The sequence below is a fragment of the Coturnix japonica genome, chromosome 6 (genome assembly GCF_054131305.1).
Source record: "Coturnix japonica strain WE chromosome 6, WE-NBRP24, whole genome shotgun sequence".
Taxonomy (NCBI): Eukaryota; Metazoa; Chordata; class Aves; order Galliformes; family Phasianidae; genus Coturnix; species Coturnix japonica.
In genome coordinates, this window is record NC_140668.1 from 31,253,185 (window position 1) to 31,280,695 (window position 27,511).

At 41.6% G+C, this 27,511-nt stretch overlaps 1 protein-coding gene across 6 annotated transcripts in view; it reads left to right on the forward strand.

The window, feature by feature from the left end:
* Positions 1–14: 14 nt before the first annotated feature.
* LOC107319261 (uncharacterized) overlaps positions 15–27,511 on the forward strand; it is a 141,460-nt gene continuing 113,963 nt past the window's right edge. For all 6 annotated transcript variants that reach the window (XR_014947540.1, XR_014947539.1, XM_085551124.1 and 3 more), the window contains exons 1-2: positions 15–231; positions 672–742. The gene's annotated coding sequence lies outside the window, so the exon portion shown is untranslated. The remainder of the gene's footprint in view (positions 232–671; positions 743–27,511) is intronic.

The window sequence follows — 27,511 nt, forward strand, 5'->3', positions numbered from 1 at the left end:
GCGCTGCCCCGGGAGCCTCACGCATGCTCCGCCCCCAGCGGGGGCTCCGGGGGGGTCCGAGAGCCGGGAGCGAGGGGGCGGCGGGAGCGCGCCGGGATGAGGATGGAGAGCGCCTCTCGGGGCCGCGCGGCGGGTGCAGCTGATGCGGGGTAGCACGGAACGCAGCACATGTGTGCAGCTGGGCTCACACGAGAGATAACGGCGTTTATTTGCCACGTGCGGGGCGCGGAGGTAATTACTGGGGAGCTTCGTTCCCAGGAGCGTGGGGTTACCGAGGGAAATGTCGGGGAAACAGCACCGTGCGGGAATTCGCACATCTTTTGCTGCTTTCATAGAGTGATAGCGGGAGGGGGAGGTTCCCTGCGCTCTCAGGTGAAATTGGGAAGTGAAATCCCAGCGTGGCTGCCCGGCTCCTCCGCTCACAACGGCCGGGGGTTTGTCCGGGGGTCCCGGTGTGGGGTCCGGACTCCGGTGCCGCTCCGCAGCGCTGCTGGAGCCCCGCTCATAGGGGGGTGTCGTGGTTTAACGGGAATCCCCGCGTGGGGCCGCAGGTGAGAAGCGCGTTGGGGCCGCGTGGCGCTGCGGGGGGCGGCCCGGGGCGTTGGTGGAAGGTGCTCGGCTGCCGTGAGGTGGAGTTTTTGTGACGACATCGCGATTTTGTTTGTCATCAGGATGAATGGAACGGCTGACAAACCGGCGGCCGCCTGCGGAAACGCCAGGGCTGACCACGGAGCGGTGAACCGTGAGTGATTTTGTTTTAAAACTACTTAAATCTAAAAGACTTACTGATATTCGGAGGTTGAGATGCGTTTCTTAAATTGATATATTGGTTCATAGAATTGTTGTTTCTAGGCAAACTGCCTCGCTAACTGCTTTTAACAGGTGCTCCTATTGAGTGATTTCGCACAGTTGGTAAGGAAACGCTTTACAGGAAGATTTGCTTCCTGAACTGCATACGAACTACTGTCATTTTAAAGGCAGGGAAACGTGCAAACCGCAAACAAAAGCTCAGATGCCCAGAAGCATCCTGATGTTTAGCTGTTTCTCCTAAGTAGTTTAAGTTGTTGCTGAGCTCTGGTTTCCATTGGTGGCAGCTGAAGTTATTTGTAGCCCCTCTGGCGGGGTCTCACACAAACTTTGGGATTAACTCGGTGCAAACACACCTGGGATGGTCTGTTGTTTTGTTCCAGGTAAAACTAAAATTGAATGTTGTTAAAGTACAAAACCCGAGAAGGGTTTGTTAAGGGTTTGTAACAGGATTGTTATCAGCTGCATTACTAACGGTGTTACTGAGTTCAGTGAAGTTTAAGATCGTTTAACTTTTACAGATCAACCACAATATACGTTCAATGAGTGTCCACTTAAAAGGACAATGCTGTACTTGGTTTCTTTTGCTGTAATGGAAACGTTGGTTTGCCCTGAACTGTGTGTACAGTCTTGGTGTCACTGTGCAGAAGATGGAGATCCCAGGCAGTGCTCTTACACTGATGGAAACTGTGCATGCTGGCTGTGGGCTGAAGGCAATAATAGGATTCAATTAACTCTATCTTTCCTAGCTCTATTGTGCAGTAGTTGCAGGTATTTTTTTCTTTTTCTCCCCTTTCTCCTTTAAGTTTTCTGTTCAGTACAGGGGACTCTGCTAGGTAAACTACAAAATATTTTTTCTTTTATGCATGTATTTTATGCAAGCAGGTGTGTGCTGTACATCTTGTTCTATAACTGTTCCTCCTTGATGAAAAGCAAGGGGTGTGTCTGTAATTTGATTCAGGTGTGGATGATGAGCAGGGCTGGATGCAGCTGTGTCAGTAATGGGGGCTGGGGGTGGCTGCTGCCCAGCAGCTGTGCTGCCTCTCCCTGGCACCTGAGGCTGAGCTGTGGGGGTACAGTCTGGAAATCATGTGGGTAACTTCATTTAGGGGTGTGGTCCTGGGTCCTTGTATAGTTCTTCAGTCCATGAGCATTGATTTACTATTTGTTGTTGTCCCCCTTGCCCCCCCCCCCCCCCCCCATGCGTACATAAATTATATAAGAAATCTTCTCTTTTTTAAAAGTATTTTGATTGGTTAATAGGGTACACAGGTGGCAGTTCACAATATGAGCTTTCAGTATGTCTATATCCATGGCAATTCACAGGGTGTAGAACAGCAGTGGGCCAGAGCCCTTTTGGAAAAGGCAGTATGACAAAGGTTGCCCTCATTAGCTGCCAGAAGCTACTTATTTAGTTAGTTAGGCTGGGTGCCTGCCGGCTTCACTGCGTCCTCTGCATGAGGATTCTTCTCAGTACTGCTTGTGGTAGCATCAGCTGCTTATTGAGGCTGTGTATTCTGTCCTATAGCTAATGTATTTCCAAAAGAAGCAGGTCAGAAGGCATGTACATTCAAATTACAAGCTATGTGTGACAACTTTCAGAGCAAAGCCTTCTTTAAAACTGTTTTGGAGCTGGACATGCAGTATCTAATTGAACGATGAAATGTTAGTAAGCAAAAAAGCCAAAGTTCTTTGTAGGAGGGCAATTGCTGCATAGCAACTGCACAGAGAGGATGTAATGAAGCTTGCATGTGTTCTTTTGTTGCTGTTTTCATCCTCCTTTTCTCAATGTTCTGAAATGTACAGAAATTATTAAAGTTGTTGGGACCAATTCATTTGTTCCTTATGCTTTCAAAAACAAGGAGGGGGCAAACAGTGACAGTTTGCTTATACTTTTGGGAAGAAATAAAGGAGTTCAGTATGTTAGTTAAGGAGGGGTGTTGTGATGGAATTTTCAAGTGAATATAATCTTTAATGTGTGTGAAGTTTATAGGAAGAAAGAGAGGTTAAAGTAATGCAAAGATTGTGACCGTAATGCCCCATCTGCTCTTTGGTTTTGTACCCATCTGAAAAAGAAATTGTATTTAAAACAAACACGACCAGCCCTACAAAAATGAGACATCCCGTGCCTGCTGCTGAAAACAGTTGTTAAAGTGTAGTTCAACTTCCAGCTTAATGGGGTCACCATAAACAATAGCTGGGAGGTAACTGAAAGGGTAAAGCACTTGTAGTGTATCTTTAAAGAGCAGGCTGATTGGTTTAGCAAAAGGCAATTAGGGGAGTAATGGGATTGTAAAGCGAATGTTAATTTGCTAATCAACTTAAGGGGAAAGTTTACCTCATTCTGCTTGATTGTCACCTATTTTGTATCTTTGCAAACTTTATTTATAAAAAATAATCACGTAATTTTACCTTTGTATCTTGTTAAAGGACAAAGTGAGGGCTGAGTAACCAGATTGCAGGGAATGTTTGCTACCAACCTTTGCACTAGGTGGTGCTCTGCCCTGGTGAAGCACTGATCTCCAGGACAATTCAAACTCTGTGCCAAGCAGCGTGAGATATGGTTTAATGGTTTAGTGGTTTGTTGTTGCTATGGTAAGGGGAAGATGGTTGGACTAGATGATCTTGTATGTCCTTTCCAACCTTGTGATTCTATGATTCAGTAGGTGCAGTTCTCCCTCATTGCCCTGTAATGGTTAGTGTGGGTACCGGGAGCACAGTGCAATGAGCTGGAATCCAGCAGCCATCTCTAACCAAATCTCTCTTGTGGTGTGCAGTCAGTAGGGAGTCTCGGTTATCATAGAGCACTGATTGTCTCTTGCTGTTTTCTAAAGTCTCTGGGAAGGCTTCTTGTCTCTTTAAAGTAGCGGTAGGTTTGTAATCAGAAGCTGGACTTAGCAGATAAGTGGCGTTCAGGCCTACAACCATAGCTTCTAATTAAGTTAAGCTTCAGAAGTGTGTTCCAGGCTTGCTGAATGGAGATAACCTCACCCAAGTTTTCTGATTACCAGAAAAGCAAGCTGAGAATCAGAGCTTCTATGAAGCTCTCATCTCACTTTTTCCTGACAAAAGGGGAATATCTTCTGAATCCTGCAATGTATTGCATTCTCTGGGAGCTTGGAAGAGCCTTACTGGTAAGGCTGACTGGTTCCACTCTTCCATTGTCCTCTGCAATGTATGTGAGCTTGAATCCAGTAATTTAGAAACTTCAGGAGAGGATTCGGGCCATAAAACCGTTTTGCTCTCCTTTAGAAGGGATGGAGCTTTGTACACAATACAGGCTCACCTAGTTTTAACAACCCTCTCCACAAACCCTACTAAGGAAAGTAATGTGGCAGTATATAAAAAAATCAACTCAAAGTAGCAGGCTTTCATCCTTAGATTCTGGTAAACCAGAATGTTTGTTTTCTTTAAGTTATTTACCAAACATGAGCTGTTGGGCACTTAGCTATCTGTGTCAGAACTGTGTATTTCTAAATTTCCAGCTGTACAAAATGGGCCATTGTACGTTCAAGTTACATCACTCCTTCAAAGATATTTCATGGTGGCTCATAAGTAGATGTGTGTAAGTAGATTATGTGAGGAGTTATTTGTAAGTTGTTGAATAATTAGGTTTGCATAGCCAGTTACTTGAAGAACCTACTTCCAGTTGAGCACTCGTACTGTTGGTGTGTTTACTGGAGCACGTGGAAATGAAGCGATGAAAGGGAAATGAGGCAGTGATCAGTTTTGGAACAAACTATTTATTTTACTCATTTTCAGTATAACATACTTTAGTTTACCAGTTTGCTTGAATATTTTTAGTCTTATTTCTTTGTGGATCATAAAAACCCTGATTTCTTTTCCCCTCCTTCTTTCTCTCCCCCCCCCCCCCCCCCCCCCCCCCCGGCTATAAACATGTTTTTCAAACCCTGCTCTTACTGCTTAAAATGAATATAATATTGAAGCTTAATGCGTTGCAACGTCCGACTGGGTTGGAATAATCCCCTCGATTTCTCACAAGTAACACTTCAAGTATTGTGCTGTTGACTTGGGTTTTGGGTTTGAGGTTAACCGTGATGTGTTTCACTTCCTTTTCAGGAGGAATAGCCTCACCAGATCCTTTTCCCTCTACACTGCAGCCTATGCTGTCCCTCCCTGTTCTTCATCTGTGTGCAGGATCTTCCTTTTGAGGCCGGTCTTTCAGTGGAATACCATTTTCCTATGATATCCCTGTATCAATTGAAACTATCCCAAAGTTTATTCCATGCTGCTTCTCTACATGCTGTTGTTGACTCTTTTCTGGTGCACTCAAAATGAATATTTATCCCTGATAGATTCTAGGGGTCCACCTTGAAATTTCAGTTCATCAGTGCCTTGTGAATAACTACCCCTTCAGAAGCGGTGTTGGGTGGTTTTTTTCCCCTCAAAAACTTGCATGTGTAAATTGTGACAATTATCACTTGCCTCTTATTATCTTACATATGAGCGTGATTCTTTGAGCAGAACCGAAGGCTCTGAGTTTCTAAAGGAAATTAGTTCATATCCACCGCTTCCCCTTTGCTCAGTGAAACACGTTCCTCATCGGACACAATAACCAGGACCCGAATTCCTGTGACCGCCTGCCATCCTGGGAGAAGGCCGGTAGATGGCACTCTGGTCCTGTAACTCGGTATTTTAAAGCCAATATGGTCACTTTGCCCACTGCGCCGATTATTTAAAGTACTTGTTTGTCAAAACTGAGCTTCTAAGCTCAAAATTTAAAATTACTGTAAGAGTACAAAAATTTCTGCAGTAGTAGAAGTCTTGCTGAAATGGGTTGAAGTCTTTAAAAAGGGAGAGTCTTGCTGCATGTATCTATAAAGCACAATTTGATGCAGTATTTCATTGAGGGGGTGTGTTTGTGGTGGGTTTGCACAAGGGACTGATGTCCTTCTAGGAGGCTGCTAGTCCAAAGGCTTGCTTACCATTGAGACATGATAGAACAGGGTGCTGATAGAGCTCCTGCCTTTTTAGTGATCTCCTTGGTCACTGATTGCATGAAGTCAGTGGTGCCCAACCTAACCTGCCTTAGTTTTGCCTTGAAAGGGGCCATGTTTGGGTGTCAGGGCCATTACTGCAGGTCCTTGGAGCTCCCTCTCAACTCTTCCTGACCTGTGAGCACTTTTGACTCTTCCAGGACAAAATCAAACAAGTTAGCTGAGCCATCTGGCAGTGGTTTGAAGCAACTTGTTGGGCTTTGCCCTTGAACTGGCTAGAAGTGCTTACACAGCCGGTTACTGGGTCTCAGCTGGAAGGTGTTAACTAACAGCTGGGAAGCAAAAAGGAACAGCCTTTAAAATGGCCCGTGAGCTGTATGCTCTGGGTGAGAGGCTTTACGTGGGCCTGTCACCTCTGAAGGAGACACGGTGTGCTCCTATGGCCCATGCTAGCAGAGAGGTGATTTATTAAGCTGTCAAGTCACAGATCCTCACTAGTGTATCTCTTTATGAAGGTGTATTTTCTGCATGCATGGGACTGATGTACCTGACTGAGTGTATCTACAAGCTGCAAACAGATCAGGATAGAGAATCAATTATAGAACCTTGGTTTGGATTTCAGAGAATGGGAAAGCCTGTTTGGCAGATTATCTACCAGCCTTCGAGATCTTAAAAAGAAAACAAAAATTAAAAACACCCACCATAATAAGCAAAACAAAACCCCTTTTTTACCCTCATTAGTAAGCTGGCATTATATCATGGAATATTTTATCTGTACAGTGTTATGGATTATGAAGAGAGTAATGAATTGGAAACACACATCATCATCTTCAGTGAACATATTGGAGAAAATCTTTAGTTAACATACTGGAGAAATTTTGCACTACAAATAAAGTAGATTATCTTCTTATCCAGGAACTCATCTATATGCAAGACGTAGAGTTGTCTTGCAGTCAGAAATGTATATTTGGTTTAAGCAATAATCATTGCTTAGAGTTCATACTCATCCCCTCCAGTATGTACCTATTATAGGAGTTCACAGAAACTACTCTGTAGACCTGCCGGAATAATTTTTATTAAATGATATTCTTTGGTAAACAGGGAAAACAGAGCTGCAAGGAGGTTAAAATCTGGGCTTGGCTTCCCCGCTAATGACAAACTCTGGCCCCAAAATTTGCTGAGACAGAGATGACAGGCTCTCGCAAGTACATCAGGTCATCCATCCTTCCTGGTTGCTGCAGGGTACAGGTGCACTCAGACAGAGATGACTGGGTTATTTTGAACTTTGCTTGCACCCCAGACAGAGCAAGAGGGAGTTATGGATAGTGATACCCACCTGCTGAACTCATGCTACAGCAACTCTACCAAACTTTTCTTTCCTTTCACTGCTTGAAGAGTATGGACTGTATGAGGACCGCGCCACTTTTGGTGCTTTTATTTCAGTACTTGATCATCAGTTACAACCCATCAGCCCTGGGTGGTTCTCAGTCAAAACAACCTGTACTTAGAAAAAAAAGCTTAGTGGGACCAGAGATATTACAGGAAGGCAGGCTTGTCAGGGAGCCCATTACTTGCTATATGCCCCACGCTGGGAAGTGATGGGTGACGCTCAAACTCCAGCTATTGATTTAATCTTGGACAGCCTCGCATCTGTAACCTCCTTTGCCTATCTCTAGAGCAGATGTTTTCTTCCCACTGCAGACCGCCTGAAGGCTTAGTCTTACGTGTTGTATTATATTTTGGTATTATCACTGGTGAACTTTTTGAAGTGGAGGAGGGATAGTCCTTTTCTTTGTCAGGCCTTCATATCATCATCAGAGGGTAAGGGGATTTGCTGCGCAGTGCCTCATCCCAAACATTTTTGATGATAGCATCAGATTTTTTCCTATTTGCCCTTTTCCCTAGAAGGGGGTTAGACTCCTTGGGTGTTGCCTGATGAAACTCAGGAGGAGGGTCGGTGCAGTGAGGTTTTCTGGCTGCACGTCTTAGTAGGGTTACTGAGAGTGCAGAGGGCCCTCAATGCAGACAGGGAGCAGCCTGCATAAATGCAACTAGAAGCAGAAGATTCTCCAAGCATGTTTCTTCTTTCTGGAGCAACTTGCCAATAGAGAGGGAGATTATGTTGGAAAACAGCTGGACTCCCCTGTCTGTGTGTGCATGTGGCCAGCCATCCTTCATGTGTACACATCAACTTCTTGGAAAGATGCAGCTTAATCCAGGTGTTGGTATTCACTTGCTGTCTGCACATCAGAATTAAGGAAATGCAAAGGGAATTTGTAAGCCAGTGAAAAGCTGTGTGTCTAACAGGGAGCAGGATCAGCATTTAGAGCTCGCTCTGTGCTTGTAATCTCATTGACCTCCCTTCTAGTGATATTCTAGCTGTTTGCACAATAAATATCACAGAATCATTAAGGTTGGAAAAGACCTCTAAGATCATCCAATCCAACCACGGCTTTAGGATACCTTCGTGTCCTGCAGCCCAGCCTAACCTTGGTGGTTTCTTTTTGCCTCCTTTCAGAGATCTGTGCAGTGCCCTTTCTCGGCCATTTCCATATGTGCTTGGTTACTTAATGAACATCTTCATCCTTTCAAATTTGGAAGGTGTAGACAGGCACCTACAGACTGACTGTGGAACTTCTTTATTTTATTTGCAAATCTTAATGAAAAGGTTTTCAATGTTTTCAAGTGAACTCAGTTCTAAAGCAGTGGGGTGCAGGAATTTGTATGGACTGCACTCTTGAAAATAGTGATAATCTAGACCTTGTATCACCTATGAACTACAGGGGAGCTGGTGGTTGTGCAGGTGCTCTTAATGAGGCATGTACTTAAGTGTTTTGTTGGACTGGAACCACAGCCAGCCTGTGGCACATGGAATATTTTCATCTAGAAAGTCTCAAATTGTTGAGTCAAGTCTTGTAGTTTCAGGAGTAGCTCAGGGAGCTGCTGACAACTCAGACAAATTGGTGTTTTTCTACCTGAGTTGTTGGCCATTCAAGCTGAGCTCAAAGCAAATCTTTGGGGCTTTGAGTAAGCCAGTGACGAATCAAAGAACCCTGTTTAACTTGGCTATGGCAGAGGATTGTACTTCCTTGTGAGGCTTGGTGTATTCCTCTGATTCACAAACATCTGTTTCTCTTCCCTGACAATTCCTAAGATGAGCTCTTGGAGGAAAGTGAGCAAGGATAATTTCTGAAATGTTGGTAGTTCTTAGCAGAGCAGTTGCAGGTGTGTGTGCAGGAGGCCAAAGCCAAGTGTGCTGGGTGAACTCTCTTATGTGGCCATGGCTAAATATTCCTGCTTCAACTATTCCTTTGCTCCGCTGGCACTGATCACTGGTGGTGCCATTTGGTGACTGGATTTCAGGGTGCTCAATCTCCTACAGTCTAAGAAGTGTGGTTAAATACTCCTCAAGGACTACAAGCATCTAAGTGTTTGCTTGTTCACTTCTGCTTGTCTCTAGTTATGATGTTTTCTATCATAGCACACGCTTCTCCTGTCTGTTCCTTCCAGTGTACCCACCTTGCTTAGTGTACATTTCACTTTGTGAGGGCAAAGCATACACAGGCTTGGACAGTAGTTTTATTTGACTGGGGGTTTCCTGTAAGTGGCAACCAGAGGGTCTGGCCCGTGCTGGTGCTGTGAACTTTTAGAGTTCCACTATTGCTCTGAATCATACCTTTGTCTCTACACTGAGTCATATATTAAAATAAAACTGTGGGAAATAATAAAACCCAGTTATATGAATGTGTTTTTTATTATACGAGTTCTTAAATTTTTTTTTTATTACTGCTTTGAGGCCAACTCATCATCTTTTGTTATGTTCATTACAAAAGGCTTTGCTCCAATCCCTGTTAACTCAAAGGGAAAGGAGAGCAGTGCTTGGGGAGAAGAGCAGTTCCTTGCTGGCATCCATTCCCGTGTCCTCAACGTGCCTCTGTCTTTACCACAGCTACCCTACAGGAGCCCTCTGGGGTAGGTGGTGTTACAGAGGAGGTTGACCAGGCAAGTTTGCAGAAGACTACTCACAGAAAAGGGGGGTCAGATGCAGTTCTCTTCAGTCTCAGACTTAATGCTCTTGCCCATGGCCTCTGTTGTTTCAAGTACTCCTAAGTGAGCTACTGTCCTTTATCAAGCAAATGTGAAACAGTTTTCAGTTTTTCATTTGTCTTGCCTGTTCTATTGCCAGAAAAGAGTGAGATGTCTTTCTCAGTCACAAAAAGGTAGAAGATGAGATGGGAGGAAAGAAATCTGAAGCACACAACAAAAGAAAGTAGGAAGGGAAAGCATTGTTCACAGTTGCTAATTTGAAAAGTAAATTGTTCCTATTGATAAAGAAATAATCTGCAATGTTTTTGCTAAGTATTTAGGCTTTGTAAAGTGAAAAGTTTGTATTTTTACTTGGGTTTGGGGAATCTCATCTTCACTTTTAAGGCATGTTTCTTGAACATACCAGTACCAGGACTGCTTGCTTACAGGACATTGCATGGTCTGCACTACTTTCTCTCACCTTAAGAGGCAGCTGAATGTACACACACTAACTGAGTTCTTGACCAGTGCTCCACTGGAGCCTGGCTTCGTAACAGAATGAAGTAATTCCTCTGTGCATCTCTGGCTACAGCTTCCAAAACTTAGTTTTTCTCAGATACTGGCACAGACCATAGCCTGAACTCTAGGAGTACTTGGATGTTCAAGACTTTCCTCTATTGTCGGGCAAGCTGCTCTCATCCCATTCTTGTCATATACTCCTATAGGGTCATCTGAATGTCTTTGGCTTTTAGAAGAGCAGGTACTTCTGAGACTGCAGCTTGGGGCTCTGATGGATCAAGTGAAGTCAGAAGTTGGCTTCTAGGTGACTCTGTGGGGATACGGTATTGAAGTCTTTGTTACAGATGTGCTGTAGGTTTCTTCTGAAACTTCTCATACTGGCACTGGTTAAAAGACAAGTTTTGTGATGTGGGATTCCAGTCATCGAAAATTACACTGCCACCAAATTTGCAGTTCACAGGGTGCCCAAGAAATGTCTGGTATTGAGGAGCTGCAGTGGTGAATGACCTCCCAATAGTCTTTCATATATCTTCTCTTGTGTGTTTCTGGGCACATATTGAATAATCCTCCAGCATCAGAAATGCATTAAATGTTGCCTGACTGACCATCCACAAATCATTTAAGTGTTATTCTTTTTGTTTATTTAATGTCTTTTTTGACATTTATTGTTCTCTGCTTAATAAACCATATGGGATCTAGAGGTGTGGCTAGTCTACTTGATCTCTTAGGATAGCATATATTTTAAAATGATTTTAACCTGTCAACTCATTAAATCACCAGATGTTTTCTGTTTCAGTGCTAGAAAATAAATAGAAGTTCCTGTCAGGTAATCAAAAACCCAGTAGGCCAAGAAACTGTCTCTTGAAAGATACAATAGATCAAAAGGACAGCCCCATGTGAACATAATACCTGGAGATTTGACATCGTCTGAAAATAATGTATACAGTGGTTGAAACGTTTGGGCACAGCTGTGAAATTTCTGCAGGTATTTTATTCCCCATTTTCAGTAATTCAGGTGACTTTTACAAGGTTAATGCCTAGAGAGCTCCCATGGAAAGAAAAGCCAATGATAAGGACGAATATAGATGGGTGAAATATGTTACAAAGGCTTCTCAAAAGCTTTTAATCCATGAGATCTAACATATATTGTTGAGGATATTGAATAGTGGATTTGCTCATAGTGCAAACATAAAACTTGTTACGGGCACATATCTCTAAATGTGATGCTCTGGAAGTGTTTGTCCAGGCTCTCATGTCCCCCTTTTTTTTGGTTTGGTGTTATCATAGTGGGACATAATATCAAACTGAAATACTGGCTGCTGTGCTCTTTCTGCTTCCGTGGTTTTTAGAGCTTCTGCATTTCTGAAAAGAAATCTGTTTTTTTTAAAAGGAAAGAATATGGCAGCTTGTGAACCTGGGTGCTGCTCCACACGGTGGCTGCTCATGGTCCTTTTGGTTTTATGAGTGATTAGTCTTGGTCTTGGGTGCTCAGTATCAAATGTTTTGCATGCAGAGAGTGGGTGAATGACTTACATCCATGGTATTGGTTTGTATCTATGAGGGTGGTGCCTGGGGTGCGTGGAATGATAGGGAAATTCAGTTTTTGTAGATTTATGACAATTACTAAGAGGCGTAATGTACTGTAAAGCTACTATGTTAACATGCATGGGGCTGTCTTTTCAGTATTTTGATATGCAGCAGTGGTTTTATGGCTGTCTCAGGAGGTGTTATAAAGCTTTGTTTCAACACGGGTAATATTCCAAATCCAAATTTTGCTTCATTTTTATGTGGTTTCAGAAAATTAAAATTAATCACAGTTCATTTGCATTTTCCCTGCTTGTCACAATTACAAGGCTGGTGCAGAAATAATGAGAGTTGGTTTCGTTTAATAGCAAAGATTCAGCAATGTTTGTCCTACTCAACTGCCTGATTTTATTTATTTATTTTTTCCCTTGTAGGTGAGTTGAGAAAAAGGGCTGGAGGTGCAAGGTCTGTAGCATTAGTTGCCTGGCCTTTCTTTGCCTCTCTTTCCCCATGTCTCCATGGGGTCGCTCAGGAAGGCTAGAACAAGCCAATAAATTGTGTCAGTCTCTGAGGCCTGGGAGCAAAAGCAGTGTGGCCTGGTGTGCGTTGTAAGGTGACAAGCACCGATGTTGCTTTACTCTGACAGTATCCCAAGACTGTGTGCTTTCACAGTCAGTACTGTGTATACTGACTCCCCATATAGTTTGCCTGTGTTCCCTTCTGAATTCAGGAGAACTAAATTTCTATCTTTCTATCCCCAAACTATTTTTTTCCACCTTTCTTTTGCAACCTTTTCGATGGAAAGGGACTCATTTCTTGACTCCGTTATATGTATTCATGATCCTCTTCCTCATGGTTCCTACCCTATCTTATCTTCAGCAACCTTTTTGAGGAGGACAGGAAAAACCTTGAGGAGATTGAAGACATAATAGACTCAGGTCCAGGTCCAAGGCTTGTGGCTTTTCCCCTGCTGATGGCCATAGCAGGACATCTAATAGAGCCTCTCTTGTTTTACTTCCCCCTCTTCATGTACAACCACAGACATTCCATTGCAGCAGTTCCCAGGGAAGAGGTAGCTCAGATGCCAGAAGAGAAATCTTGTGATGTGACAAGCTCTTACACAGATCAGCTGCTGATCTGTATGATACCTAAACTAGAGGGAAAAGCAATCTGCAGGGGGCTCATGAGTTTAGTACTGACTTATTTGGCTGTGTTTGCTGTCTAAAAGGTGGGATGCCTTTGAGTGATAAATGTCCTCTGTGGTGTTCCCTTGAGAAAGCATCCTGACCTTCTTTGACCATCTCTGGTTTATGGTGGGGTGGTATATATTACCTAACATATAGCTGATAATTTTGCTTTTATGCTGTCCCAGCAGACTGTAACTCTGGCTGAGAGTTATAAAACCTGTGTTGACGTGTAGAGGTGGGATGAGTTCTGAACAGATTTTTAAGTGGTGGGCATAACACTCTTTGATAGAGCCATTTCTCATCCACAAAACACCATTATTTCCATGTACTCACCACCATCAGCCGATTTGCATGGATGAGCTGATCAAAGATGCTCTTTATTTCATGGTGTGAAAGCTGTGCGTGGCTGCCTTGAACATAGCTTGTCCTTCATGCCATTGCTGCTGAAAGACACCACCCACCACCTCACTATAGCTGCACCCTGTTTGGTCTCCATCAATGTTCAGCAAGTACTGTTGGATGTCTGTGGGTTCCATCTTTTCCACATGGAGGAATCCAATGATGCACCTCTGCTTCACGTGCACTTTCAAGTCAGGCACCATTTTGTCCGACTGCCCCTCTGCTGCCATCTGTCACACAGCAGCAATATGTAGTGGAATATTGGTGGCAAGGTTCAATCTCTACTGCCATACCAATTAGGAGATGTAATGGGGCAGTGCATGCTTCCCTTTCCCCTCAGTGCTCAGAAGTGAGCTAAGATCTGTGCTTTGCTCTGTTAGACAGCTTGCATTCTTTTGGTACAACCTTCTGGAGATGTCTTAACAACAAACAAAAAGCACGTTTGCCTAAGGCAGACCTATTTCTATTTTATTCTAATATATAGCAGTGTTTAATTGCTGATAATGCAGCTGAATGAAGATGACCTTCTTCCTGCTGTGGTAATAAAGGATTCTTCCGTCAGTGTTCTAAAATTCTCATGAATTTCATCTCTCTTGCTTTGCTCAAATTGGAAACTTCTCTGTTCTTGTGGATTTTGTCCTGAGAAAGTAATTTTTTTCTATTTGTTTGTTCATAGCAAGGAAAGAAAGTTCAGCACGTAAAAATGCTTTAAGTGATAGAAGATAATCCAATAAAAAAATCAGTAGGTGAGTGTAAACTTGAATGGAACAATAAGCACTAAGAATTTTCAACTGTTTTCTTTTATTAAGCCACAAAACAACACGAAACTGGATTGATTAACTTGAGACTGTTTTGAGACCAATAAATGCCAGTGAGGGATCTGACTGACTGAACAGAAGTTAATATCATGGGATGCTGGCAAACCGAGTATTATATTAAATAAGATATCTTTGGAGGACTGGGCCTGAGATGTGACTCTTTAGTTTCGTCTGGAGCTATGAGTGAGTAGGTGCACCCTGTATGGCAACAAGGTTGCTGTAGTAATTATTCATTAGCTTTAAATAACAGGGTAATTATGAAGGTAAAATTCACGTACCCCGACACACCCTTTTTTTGCTGGCTTTTCAATTTCTGAAGAATGCCTACAGCCCTCTGCTTTGTGTTGTAAAACAGGGCACTGCCCCTGGTTGTGCCTGGTTTTTTCTTTGCCTTTTTGCATGATCTTCGCAACAGTGGAAACTGGGGTGAAAAGGTAACATGAATCAGGGATGCAGGCACTTAGAGAGAATCAAAACTCAGTTTCTCTTTTGCCTTCAAGGATAATGAATATACTTATGGGCACTAGAGTGGCGTTTATAGTATGTGTAGGATGGGTTAATCTCTAAAAATTCTTGAATTCTGTTTTTTCAACTTCTTTTCTTTCAGCACAAAAGACAGTTAGTAGAGCAGAAAAGATGGTATTTTGTGAGGATGGAAGCCCAGCCTGTGATTTATATCCTGGATGTTTAGGTCATCATGTGCTGTTGGGAGCCATAGTGTAAGCGTTCATCTTGTGTTACATGGGAGGAATTGGCAGAGTTTGAGTGACTCTGGTTAAAAATTCATCTCTTGAAATCAGTTTATCTCAGGTGGATTGAATCTTATTGACATACATTGAAAATCTTGGAGTGAAACTCACCAACATGTCTTTTAACCTGAAATCGGAGATAGCTGCATGCAATACAGTGTGGTTATGCTCCAAACATTTTCTTAGCTGCTCTGATTCACTGCAAATATGAAGGGCTGCCACAATTCATGATGACAGGAGCCATGTATGCCATGTGTGTTGTGGAGTATTGTGACCTATGTGCACAGCAGGTAGAAGGTCCTCTGCATCTCTGATGTCCTGTGCATAACCAGAGAATCAGCCATGTTCTGCACTCCTTCCTCTGCTGCAAAATCCATAATCCAGCCCAGCCACCCAGTGAATAGTGTGGAGTGTTTGGCAAAGGCAACATGCTCAGCTGTGCTTTCCCAGATAACTTGTCAATGATAGTTTCTTTTATAGACAATTTCTTTAACTGAAGTTGTTTGGTTTTTGCATGGATTTGCTTGCACTCACTGGAAGTGATACCCTAGCTGTCCTTCACCAACCTGAGTGTTACAGCCACTGGTTAAGTATTCATTCAATGTTTCTTGCTCTTTGGACTTGATATTGTGAGTGCATAGCGGAATATAACATAGCTCAAACCTGGAAAGGTTGTGTGTGGGAGTTCTGGCCTTCTCATAGGAGGTGAGATACGTGGCAGATTCCTTCCATTCCAGATATTAAAAATTCCCTGTGCTGTGGGGATCGAATGGTCACCCGTGGAACCATGCTTGTGTGTCTTTAGACGTGCCTTCTTCAAGGTCCAGCCTTGTAGATGTACTCAAGGATCTCAGACAAAGCTTTCTGAAAGAGATCAGCATGAGGATGCCCAGTTTGTGATCCCAGGTAGACCTTAGAAACAAGACCAAGACTAATGCACAGGGGTCTTTACAAATGAGGTATTTATTCACAGTTCAGTAGCAGTGGAGATGAGCAAAGTACTAATAACTATTAGGTGCTAATACATCAGGGGACAGTCATGCCACATGTTAGGCAAGAACCTAGGATCTTGTGTGGAAATTGCAAAATGCTGTCAGCTGCATACAGGCATGGTATACATATAAGTATGTACATTGTTCACTTATGCGTATTCTTTGAACCTCACAGCTGTATCATTTCGTAAATAGAATCTGTAATTTCTATTGGGCCTTTAGTTATTTTTGTTTTGCAATGCTAACATGTTGTTTTTCAGTAGTATTCATCTGGAAGCTGAGCAACTCTCTAAAAGAAGCATGTTTCCCTGTATGGGTAGATTACTTAGGCAATGCTTCTGGTTTTAGATTCTCTCTTTACAGGAACACTAACCCATTTTTAAACCTGTGTAAACACTTCAGTTAACAAACACATTTAAGTTCTACCAATGAGGCCTTCACATTTGAGAAGTAAGTCTTCAAGACTCAGATGCTCAGCTTTGGGTGCTGGTGGCTTGGTCATGCTGGACATCACTCAAATGCAGTCATCTTCAAGGGAACTATTGGTATTCAGCATCTCTGAAAGGCTGAGTGAGGAGGTTGGGTATCTCAGGCAGGATTCTATGAATGAACTCTTCTATGAATCTTGGCCTCATCTCACACTTCATATTTAGCAAATAATTCCTGTTGATTGTTGATGTATCAGGCAGAAACAGAGCCCTGTCTTGTTGCCTTTCCATACCCACGTTAACCACACAGCCATGCTTGTGTTGCTCTGATGAACATGTCAACCTGTTTTCTTAAAGGTGAAAGGCCTTGTGGACAGTGATACTGATGGCACTGCAGCAAAACAAAGACCCTGCAATGCTATTGCCTTTCTCTTCACTGTGGCAACTGTCATGGCGGGCAGAAAAAGGCTTCTTGTACCCTGGTTTCTCTCAGTGACTCTGAGAAGATGAGGACTGTAAAAGCATAAAATGAATGTCTGCTTATCAAGTGGGGATGTCTGTCATACAGGCATTCAGGTTTAACAAGCAGGAAACAAAGGGGTAATTTCTCCTCCAGAGGATGGTATCCTGTCTTTTTCCTGTGTGTTCTGCACCAACATAACATTATGGTTTCAGTTAAGAGATCTACGCTTAAGAACAAATAAAAAACCACAACCCTTCCCCTTTCAGTGGAGAGACTGAACAGAATTGCAAAATGTTTTAAACAGGAAAAGCTGCTGCTAGAGTACACACACAGAGAGAAAAAAAGAGGAAGGTGGTATTGCTAAAATAGGAAATGGAAGTTCATGTGAAAGACGTTTTCCTCAGGAAAGTATTGGTAAGTGTGGAGCAAGGTGATGCTATTGCAATGTAGCATGTAGCAGATCTCAGCTCTTTCTCATTGTGTGTCTCTCTCAGTTCTTCCAGTATCATGTTTTGTCTGTGTACATCATATACTCAAAGAATAATAGTTTAGAATGAAGTTCTACCAATAGTGGTGTGTTTGGCAGTAGTAATGGCCAACAATCACGATCTCTTTTTATCTTTTACCTTTTTTTTTTTTTTTCTTCTTTTTAAGTTTGTTTCTGGATGCCAGTGTGAACCAGGAGCAATATATGGGCATTTCTATCATGTTTTGTGTTAGATGCAGATAATAGTTCACTGCCAATATCTTCATGTTCATCCAATTCATTTATTTATTTTCTGGAATGCTTTAGGAAGGAAAGCAGCCGTAGCACAAAAAAAAGTGTGATTTCCCATTCTGATTCTTCAGCATTTTTCACTGTGATTTCAAGTACTTGAAGTATATTTCCACAAATCAAGACTTTCACATTTATCAGAGAGCTTATGATTGCAGTAGTTTATTTGTTTGTTACTGTGTGTGTGCTTTAGTTTACTTGTTCATTCCTGTACATATGCTAAGTTTTTTCTGTTGATTCTTCTAGTTACCCAATTTAATTAATTAACAGATTATTCAAAACCCACATGAAATAGCTGGTCACCAACCTCCCGAAAATATTAGGCAGAAAAGAAAAACAAACATTCTTTATGAATGTAGATTATGTGGATTAGATCCAGGAATTCAGATAGCAAATGTTTGAGAGAGAAAAGGAAGAATTCTCTGTGGGGAAGGAAGCTCAGGAAGGAATTGTTCCATATTTCCATTCTTCCTGCTCAGAGGTGTGCAACAAAAGAATAAGCTCAGTGGTCACAGGCCGAAGAATTGCTGTGATTATTGTTTGCTAATAATTTTTGAATAATAAGTCAGAGGCACTTATTGGAAAAGACTTTATCCTGTGCTATAATTATTAAATAAGCTAAGAAGGCGGTGGGAAAAATAGGTTTCATTTGTGCAGATGTTACGTCTCTTCTAATGTGAAATGTTATTCTAGTGCTCTAGAAAGTGTTTATCTTTGGTCTGAGCAGTTATCTGATGGGCACCTTCTTCTCATCCTGTACTATCTTTTTTGCTTGTTTGGTTTCTTTAATTTCCCCCCTTCTTTCTTGAGAATAATGTATCTATTTTCAAAGTCTCATTAAAATACAGTTAGTTAAATGTTATAGCAATTATTTTTAATGGAAAGCTCCGCTGGTTGATGGCTGCTGCTATTATATACATTTTGAAATCTTACTAGATTTGAAAAGCACATCTTGCGTGGACAGAGAATCTTTCCCTTCCAGAGGTAATTCCTGTCCTGACGGTGCTTGATTCAACATGCTTAGGCTGAGCATGAGATGAAAAAGCGGGGAATGGAGAAGCATATGTAGAGCCTGAAGAAAATAGTCAGTTATTAAAACAATTTAGCTTGCCATTAAATCTCACAATTTTTGAATATAAATAGGTTGTTCTTCGCTTTGTCTCATCTGTTGCTCTATTATAGCAGAAAACCCAGTGCTGAGCTATAGGTGGGGTAGCTGAGCAATGGGATCTAGATTTCTGGCCTGACCCCACCAGTGCCAAGCTGTATCATTGCTGTATCATCCTGGGCAACCTACCTAAGCCCTGAGTCTCCCTTAGCACTCTGTAAATGTCATATAACAGCAGAGGATGCTGAGAGGTTTAATTAGAATTAATTTCAGTCTTTCAAGTACCGTGTGTTTCTCAGATGAAACGTGCTGTGCAAGTGTGAAGGATAATTATTAGCTTGCGTCTGTATTTTTCTGATACATTATTACTATTCTTTTATTAACTGTGTTTAAAAAACAAAACAAAAAACACTAAAACCCGTGGTACTTACTGGCTTTCGGTTTTGTTTGGATGGTTTAAAGTTAGTCCCTATGAGCACAGTAACTAATTAAACTAATATTGGCACTGAGATGTGGGGTTTTTTTGTTTGTTTTTTTTTTTTCATTGGAGAATACTAATGGCTATTGGGAGATTGTCACAGAACGTCTGCCTGTTTTGATACTTTTAAGCACCTTGAATCATTCACTTAAATGTACAGTGGGTCATGCTGCTTTTAAATGTAGTGAATTAACCTAGCAGCAAAGCCTGTAGAATCTCTGCTAGTAGTTACCTTATAGGTGGTGGGACTCAGCCCAGGTGACATTAGAGTGATCATTCAGGGAACTGTCCTTGCAGTTGGTGCCTGGTGCCTCCTTAACCATTTGCCAGTCCTGTCAGGAGCTGAGCATACCTTATGCAACGGGCCACTGCCTGGTTCTCACTTGTTCTTTTTTTCCCCAGCTAAAACTCGGCAGTCTGGGGAAGGCTGAGATACCAGGGGATGACACGTAGCACATGAAAGCACGCTGTCTTTTTGGACAGGAGATAACTGTGTTCTTTCCAGATGGAATCACTGCTACATGAGAAATAAAAATAACTGATTGTAGCAGAAACTGCCTGTCCCAAGGACATAATATTTCAGAGAGTGTTGAGTTATAAACTGTGCTTGTACTTTAACATGGATTTGAGCATGTGATTGGGCTTTTCTTGTAGCTCAATGTTTGTGAGTCTTAAATAGAAAGGCAGTATTAAGAAATAAGTTCAGATCATTTTTGGGATAATGAACTTCTTTCAATAAGGTTATTGTTCTATAGGCAGGTCACACAGTTTTTGTCCTTACTTGCCACTTACTATGAAGTGTTATTCTAGCACACAGGACTCCTGTGTTGGTTGCCATGAGATGACCATTCCAGAGAGACAGTCTTCTGTCAAGGTCTCAGATGTGACAAAGCAGATTTCTCTGTTAGACATACTGCCTGGAAACTGCTTGAGGTTGCTTTAGTGTTGTTTCATTCCCAAGTAGCATAAAAATGAAAAGAAGATAAATAGATTTTATACCATTCTCACAGCATGCAGTTGCTTTTTGGTGTACCAAAATGCTACCAAGTAAAACACTGGACCCAGCTCATCCACTGAAGCTGCACTTCTGTCTCACTCCAGTAAATTTACTTTTAAACTGTCCTTATCAGTGACAGTCTTACTAGTCTAGTTGTGCCTGTCCGGTGTCATCATCCTGAGGATCATTTAATGATCCAGACAGACACAAGATAGGGCTGGCCTGAAACTGTAACTATATGTCTGGTCAGTGTAAGCTTTGTCAACTCAGTGCAATAGACTTCTTTGCTAGCACAGCCCAGATATTAATTTAAGGATTCCAAACTTTAAGAAAAGGTTTCTTTAATCTGGCTCTGACATGGCATGTTCCTTGGTGCATAAACTCCAGGCTGATATTCTTTTTCTTGCAGGTAGGAGTCTTGTCTTTGGCCTACCTGGTAACTTGTAAGATAAAGCTGCCTAATAAAGATATGTGATTTTTTATTTTTTTTTTTTAAGGCTAATTAGCTTGAAAATGATAACAACGAAGTAGATAAAATAACAAGAGCTATGTGGAATGCTCTCAGAGCAGGGATAGGCACAAATACCCTTGATGAACCCGTCTGTTTCTCCATTGCTATCTGTGTCGGCTAATGATTCTGGTGTTACCCGATAGGATTTGAGATCTGAAGTAATGTCACAAACTGAATGCTGATTTTGCTGTAATGTCTGATGACCACTCGAGTGCCTGGGGTCTGATGGTTCTGGCACCATACTGGGCAGGCAGCAGTTTGCTGTCCAGCATGTCTCCATTGCCCTTTGAGAAATAGTTATGGATGTGAATCCAGCTGAGCCAATGACAAAATGACTACCAGGTCTATGAAGAGACTGACAGACAGTAAGGGAATACAGATGGATGCTACGCATTTGCAAGTGTTTATTATTTAAAGTCTGTGACTGGGAAAATATATAGAATGAAAGGGTCAGAGAAAGACAGTGTGCTTTGCTGGCTTTGCCTCTCAGATTTTAGGATCAAAAAGAAAGAAGGAGGAATATGTCACATTGCAGGTAATTAAGGATTCATCAGGAAATAAGGAACACTTGGTTTCTCTCATAGCTTTGAGGACAAGAGGTGAAGGGTATCTAGTATATCTTCCATATGTGGCATGCTATAATTGGAGGGATAGGAATGAGGTATTTGGAAATCTGAATCTAAGCTCTTATAAATGGAAGCTGTTTTTGGTCAGTGAGCTTGCTGATAGGCTCAGTGATCTACATTTGGAAACAAAAGATTTTTTTTTTTTATAAATTATTTATTTGTAAATTAAAACTATCCTTATTTTCTTCTTTATAAATGTTTGGAATTTGAATTATGATTACAGTGTTTTCTCATTACCAACACCTAGGAGTTGCTGTCCAGGCAGTCTAAGCTTTTGGCATTTTAGTCAAAGACTTTCCACAGTTCTGAAAACCTCACACTGGGAACAGCATAGAGAAATAATTTGTTTCTCAGACTACAAGCTGTTATTCCAGTTAGGTATAACTTTGGTTTTGAGGATGAAGAGGAGCCGCCATTTGTGTTTTTCAGACGTTCCAAGGCCCAGATAAAATGGGCCATTCTGTTCAGCTGAGCTGAGCCAAAACAAACACCTGGGCAGTTCTGTCCAGCAAATTTACAGATTGGTTTGTGAAGAAGTGAACACGATTTAGCAATTAAGGGCTGTAACATGCAAAATGTCGCGAGAAGGCATTACATATTAATACCACTAGATGGCAATTAAGACCCACTAGATGAAACTGGCTGGTAAAGCTAGCCAAAAGCTTTCAAATTTGTGCAGTCTACTTCTAAGTGTTAAAAGCTGGGCTTTTGAGTAAGACTTTGGGATATCTGTATTTTCCTTGGAGTAGAGTATGCAATAATTTCCATATGACAAAGGAAATATTGTTAAAGCTGAACCAAAATTTGGATTGCACATTTGGATTCATACATGTCTTGGCAGTTTTGGAAAGGATGTATTTGGTTTCTGTGCTGTAGAACCCCCCACCTCCTTGGGGAGGGGGAGTAGTAGAGTCAGCAGCAAGTAGGAGAGGTCTTGGCAAAGTGGCCTCTTCAGCATTCCCTGCCAGGAAGCTCGAAGAGACCTAATTAGGCAGGCAAGTAGAGCTGATCCAAAGACTGCAGAAGTTAATGGGAGCATTTTGGTTTTGTGCATTTTGTTTCTATTTCAGGTGAATCTATCAAACAAGACCAACATATTTAGCATTCTGCTTTATTTGCTTTACATCATTTACTGCAATTGCAAGCATACTAGTTACAAATGCATGCCTTTATTACTTGTAATGAAGATATGACATTCACATGCTTTGTATGAATAACTGACAGGAATATATATGATGTAACTGGATTGCTTTTCTTTTTTTTTTTTTTTTTCCTAATTAGGGCTTGAATTAGGGCTTGAAACAGTATAATTTGCTCACGTGTGTGTTGGGGACTATAATTTCTTTGAATGAAGGGGAGGGGAGCCTTTTCTCCTGACTTTTGTTTCAATATATTTTAGTTAAAGTTCTAATTAAATGCAGGATGTCACATGTTGGGTTCCCCTAGCATACATCCAGGGAACTCAATCACAGCTGGTCCTGGGCTTACAAAATGTCACAGCTAGCAGAATTCAGGCAAAAGATACAACAGAGTTAATCCTACTTCTCTATTCAGAGTTGCTCCAGTACTGGCAATACTCATCTCAGAGATAACTAATGTAAAATACTGGAAGTGATTCTGTACTTGATAATCAGGAAAAAATTCCCCGTGGATTCAGTGGGAATTCTGCCTGGGTAAACCCACAGGTATTCTGTGCATTGTGAGATTGCATGCAAACTAAGATTGTCATTATAAAATAACTTTACAGCCTGATTTTCCAAAAAAGAAAAAAAGAAAAGGAAAAAAATCTAAATAAAGATTAATGGAAATAGCTTCTCTGATTACACCATTACTTTATGCTTATTTGAGTAACTTTAAATAGATAAGGAAATATGAGTTTCAATCTGTGCCTGGTGCCCCAGAGTAATTGAAACTCCCCTCTGTTGCAGAAGTGCTGGCTAGAACCACTGCAAAGCAGTAAAATGCCTGTCATATATTCTCACAGAATTCTGTTTTTATCTGTGAAAGTTTATTCTCCCAATTCATACCCTACTGATGTAATTTCTGCAAGTATTTTAGAAGATGCAGTTAATCCTTTCATTACAGAAGCTTGACATGAAGGACTAGAAGCTTAGCACTTTCAGGGTTTTCATATTGGTAAGTCACAATTTGATTCATATAGTTTTACACTGTTCAGTACAAAGTTGAGACATTTGTGATTGCACAAGGACATTGGTTTCCTAATGGCTGACTCTGACAGAGAAGCTTTCTTTGTTTTTCACTTCAGCTGAGTTAATGTAGCATCCCTGAAAGGCTCATCTTCATTTTGCAAGCTTTCGAGCTGCTAGTCTCAGTGAGTAATGAAGTTCCCTGCTTATACTGATAGGTGACAATAGCTGTCTTTAATAATGAAGACCAGTGAGTTTGTCCCAGTCTGTACTCAGGCAGCTCTTGATATGCTCTGTGTAGATGCTCTCTTATTGTAGGCTTGGGCTCCCTGCCTTAACCTCCTCTGTTCTCATCCTATGATTGGATCTTCTCCTGTGCTATCTTATTCAACATGTTGAACAAGATCAAGAAATCAATCAGTTTGCAAAGGAACAGATCTAGCTTAATCCAGAGTGGAAGTAGGGGGGACACAAGACTGTTCACGTGGCTGCTTGATGAGATGATGATGCTTACTTTGACCAGAAGTGTCAGACTTGCAGTATAGATGCAGACAGGAACTTTCTTAGGCAAAGCTGTCTTAATGCCCTTGTGGAACAGTGGGAATATTGCGCTGTGATACCCAGGTGACTGCCAAACAGTCTGGTGTGAATATGGGAAACAGTGTCACTGGGTTAGTGCCTTGTTCCTATAGGACAGCCTACCATTCCTGTGACAACAATCAGAGTCTGGTCCCAGTTACAGACAGTTCCCAGGCAAACTCTCAGAGCACCTGGCCATGGAGATAGGTTTGTTTGGGTTTCTCCTTTTTGATCTTCAGGTCTAATGAGTTCTGAATTACTTCCTATACTTGAGTAGGCTTCAACAGAGTGTGCTCTCTGTGTTTTGAAAAAGTGAGGCCTTATTTCTGACTGCTGGTCAGGCATAGCCAAGACCATCTGGCAAGTCAAGAGGCTTTGATGGACAGGCACTGAATTTCTGCATCCTGATCCATGAGTGCTGGGCAGAGCTGAAGGAGCAAGAATATGTGCTAAAACATAAGGATTCCTCCAAAGTTAAGGCATATCCAGATTGTCAGGCTTTTATGTCAATTTTGTACTAATACACCTACCTTCTTCCTAAATTATATTTTAAAATGTCTGCATCTTTCTGTAGACTTAAACCTTGGATGCCTATGCATTTTTGTTAATCAAACTAGCCTGTCATTCAGAATGCTTCTATCTACTACTTTGATTTAGTTCAGTTGCCTTAAAATGTGCTTAAGATATAAAATACCTTATACTCTCAAAAGACTTATTGCTAAGCCTTGAGTAGCAGAATATTGGTAGGGTTGTCTCATGTCAAAATAAAATGCGTAAAAACTGAGAGACAATGACAGTGCAGTCACTGAACTGTGGCTGTCAGAAGCCTGAAAGAAGCAGATGTTTAATTGCTGTACAGGACAGCATGCAAACATTCCACTGGTGCTTATGGATAAATTTTAATGTATCTTTTGTCATGTCTGAACTAATTTGAGCCTCTATAGAACTGAAATGTGCAAAATAAGTTAGAATGAGACTGCTTTACCCTGAATGAGGTGCTATGACAGATCACACAAATAAAACAGGAAGGTTTCATTTTGCTGGCAACAGGAGATCTGAGTAGAGCAAAGGCCTTGCAGAACTGTGTGATAACCACTGGAGGATCTTTGGTCAGAGAGGACCAATGTGCTGATTCATGCCCTGGCACTCAGAACGACTGTGCTGTTTGTTGGGAATCACTTCATTGTATCAATGGGACTGAGGTGGAAAACGTCTAGGAATTCATTCTGGCTCTTCATTAGACTTCATGACTCCTGGCTGTATTTTACATTGCAGTTGTTTTTCTGCTGCCAGAGAAGGTTTGAAAGAACCATGCGGCAATATTCCCTGCCAGGAGTGAGCCTGATAGTAGATTGCTGGTGGGCTTCCATCCCATCTCCTCAAACACAGATGACCTTCAGTTCCCCTTTCTTTAGTAATTCCAGGCAAGTTAATGGTGTCTTCTGGAGGTTAATTAAAAAGGTGGAAAGATGCCCAGAGAATGGCAGGAACATAGTGCTATTGAATAAAGCATGGAACAGGAAACGTGAGAAGACCTGGGTTCCAGCACCAACTCTTCTGCAGGTCCTGTGTATGTTTGCCGTGTGACCTTTTGCTAAAGCTTAACAATCTGCCTCTGGTTTGGAGTATCTTAGGTTAGTGAGTGACAATGTCTATGTCTATGCTAAGCAACTCTTATATTGTGGTATCATCAGGTATCAGATATAAGCTCAGAAAGTCCGTCAAAAGATCTTCTGTGCTCAGAAGAAATTATTTGGGAATGAGTAGCAGGAGTTCAGGTGAAGTGAAGCTCTAACAATATTACAGTGCTGTAGTATTTTAGTTCCTCAATCACTGTAGAAAGGAGGACCTAATTTTGAAATTTGCCAGGGGTTGTCAGACAGCAGCAACAAACGAAAACATTATTGCAATTAGGTGGAGGTAGCATTATTAAAAGTAATGAACAATATGATTGTACAACTAGTATTTATGTATTTATCCCAAGTTGCCTCTATTTCTTTGCTGAAGGGATGTAAAGGAAGGTGTAATGGCTCAGCAGCTTGTTAAAAAGGTGCTTTTCAAAGAATTTTGTCTCGTAGTAGAAGCATAATCCATGTGTAATAGTCATTGTGCCAGAGGATGAGTTCCAAGCCTGTCTGCTATATTGTTGTGTTCCAGCAGCACTTTTAATGGACAGCTGCCATAGTTCTGCTAGGAAAGTGTTCCAGCTCTGCTCCTATATACACACACATATATGTGTGTTTGTGTATATGAAGATACATTTTAGTAAGCTCATCTTCTGTTTATTTAACCACAGTGATACGTAGTTTTTTTTCTGCTTTTTTTTCTCCTCATTGTTGATTGTAGCTATCCTTGCTAATATGTGCTATTCAGTTGGAGATATATATATGTTTGTTTAATTTCGGTTTAGCTTTAAAATCTTTTATGCTCCAGTTATCTGAAGGTAAGCCACAAAACACATTTCAAATGCTATGAATTCTGTGATGCACTCTCCAAATCCCAGATGTGCCAGGAGGAAAAGGGTCAGCCGTGAGTGCCCTGTTCCTGAGCAATCAAAGATCTTGTCTCCCATTGCTCCTATGTTCAAGTTAAAGGTTTTCTAGTTGGCAGCCTGCCACAGATGAAGAGCAAATATGACAAGGAGAGCAGGCACTTCTGTTTGTGCAGAAGCTGAAGAAGGTGGTGGTTCTATAGGGTCCAGCTTGAGGGGGCAAATGAAATAAAAAAGAACGTCCAAAGAGGGGTTGGGATCTTGAAACATTCTGCCGTACAGCAGAAGAACTATCACTGATGATGAGAATACATGACATCCTAGGACATCTCTAAGCCCTGCAGTTTTAACATTCGTGCTCCTGGAGCCCTTCTATTGCTGTGAGGATGATTTACTGATGCTGCTAAAGCAGGAATTGCTTCTCAGGCTCTTCACAGCAAGCATTTCCACCTTAGAGCTGCTTTGTCAAGTCACTCCTGGTGTCAAGAAGGAGGTTCTGAAGCTCCGGTGCTAACATATCCCATGCCATTTAAGTGCTGCTTTTTCTTCCTTTAGCTGTGAAGGTTTTCCAATACTTCTGACAGTGCACAAATATTTTGAGTCTGAAATTGAAGGCCAAAGTGAGAATAACAACCTCTGAAAACCGTATTGTGGAACTTCTGTTGATCCCAACCTGTATTGGTGTTTTTTTTTCCCCTTCGCCCTGCTGTGAAGAATGTAGATTTCCTGGAGCAGCTGCAATTCAGTATTATTTCTTGGCATCCTATACCTCCAACCTGAAAAGGGGGTGTGTCAGTATGGGTTTTTTTTGCTTTTTTTTCCCCCCAAGCTTTTCAGCCTTCCTAGATTGGAAGGTGGTAACTAAGTGTTGCTAACGCAATTTCCATGGTTTTAATATATTTTCCTGCTTCATGGTAAATCCTTGGAAG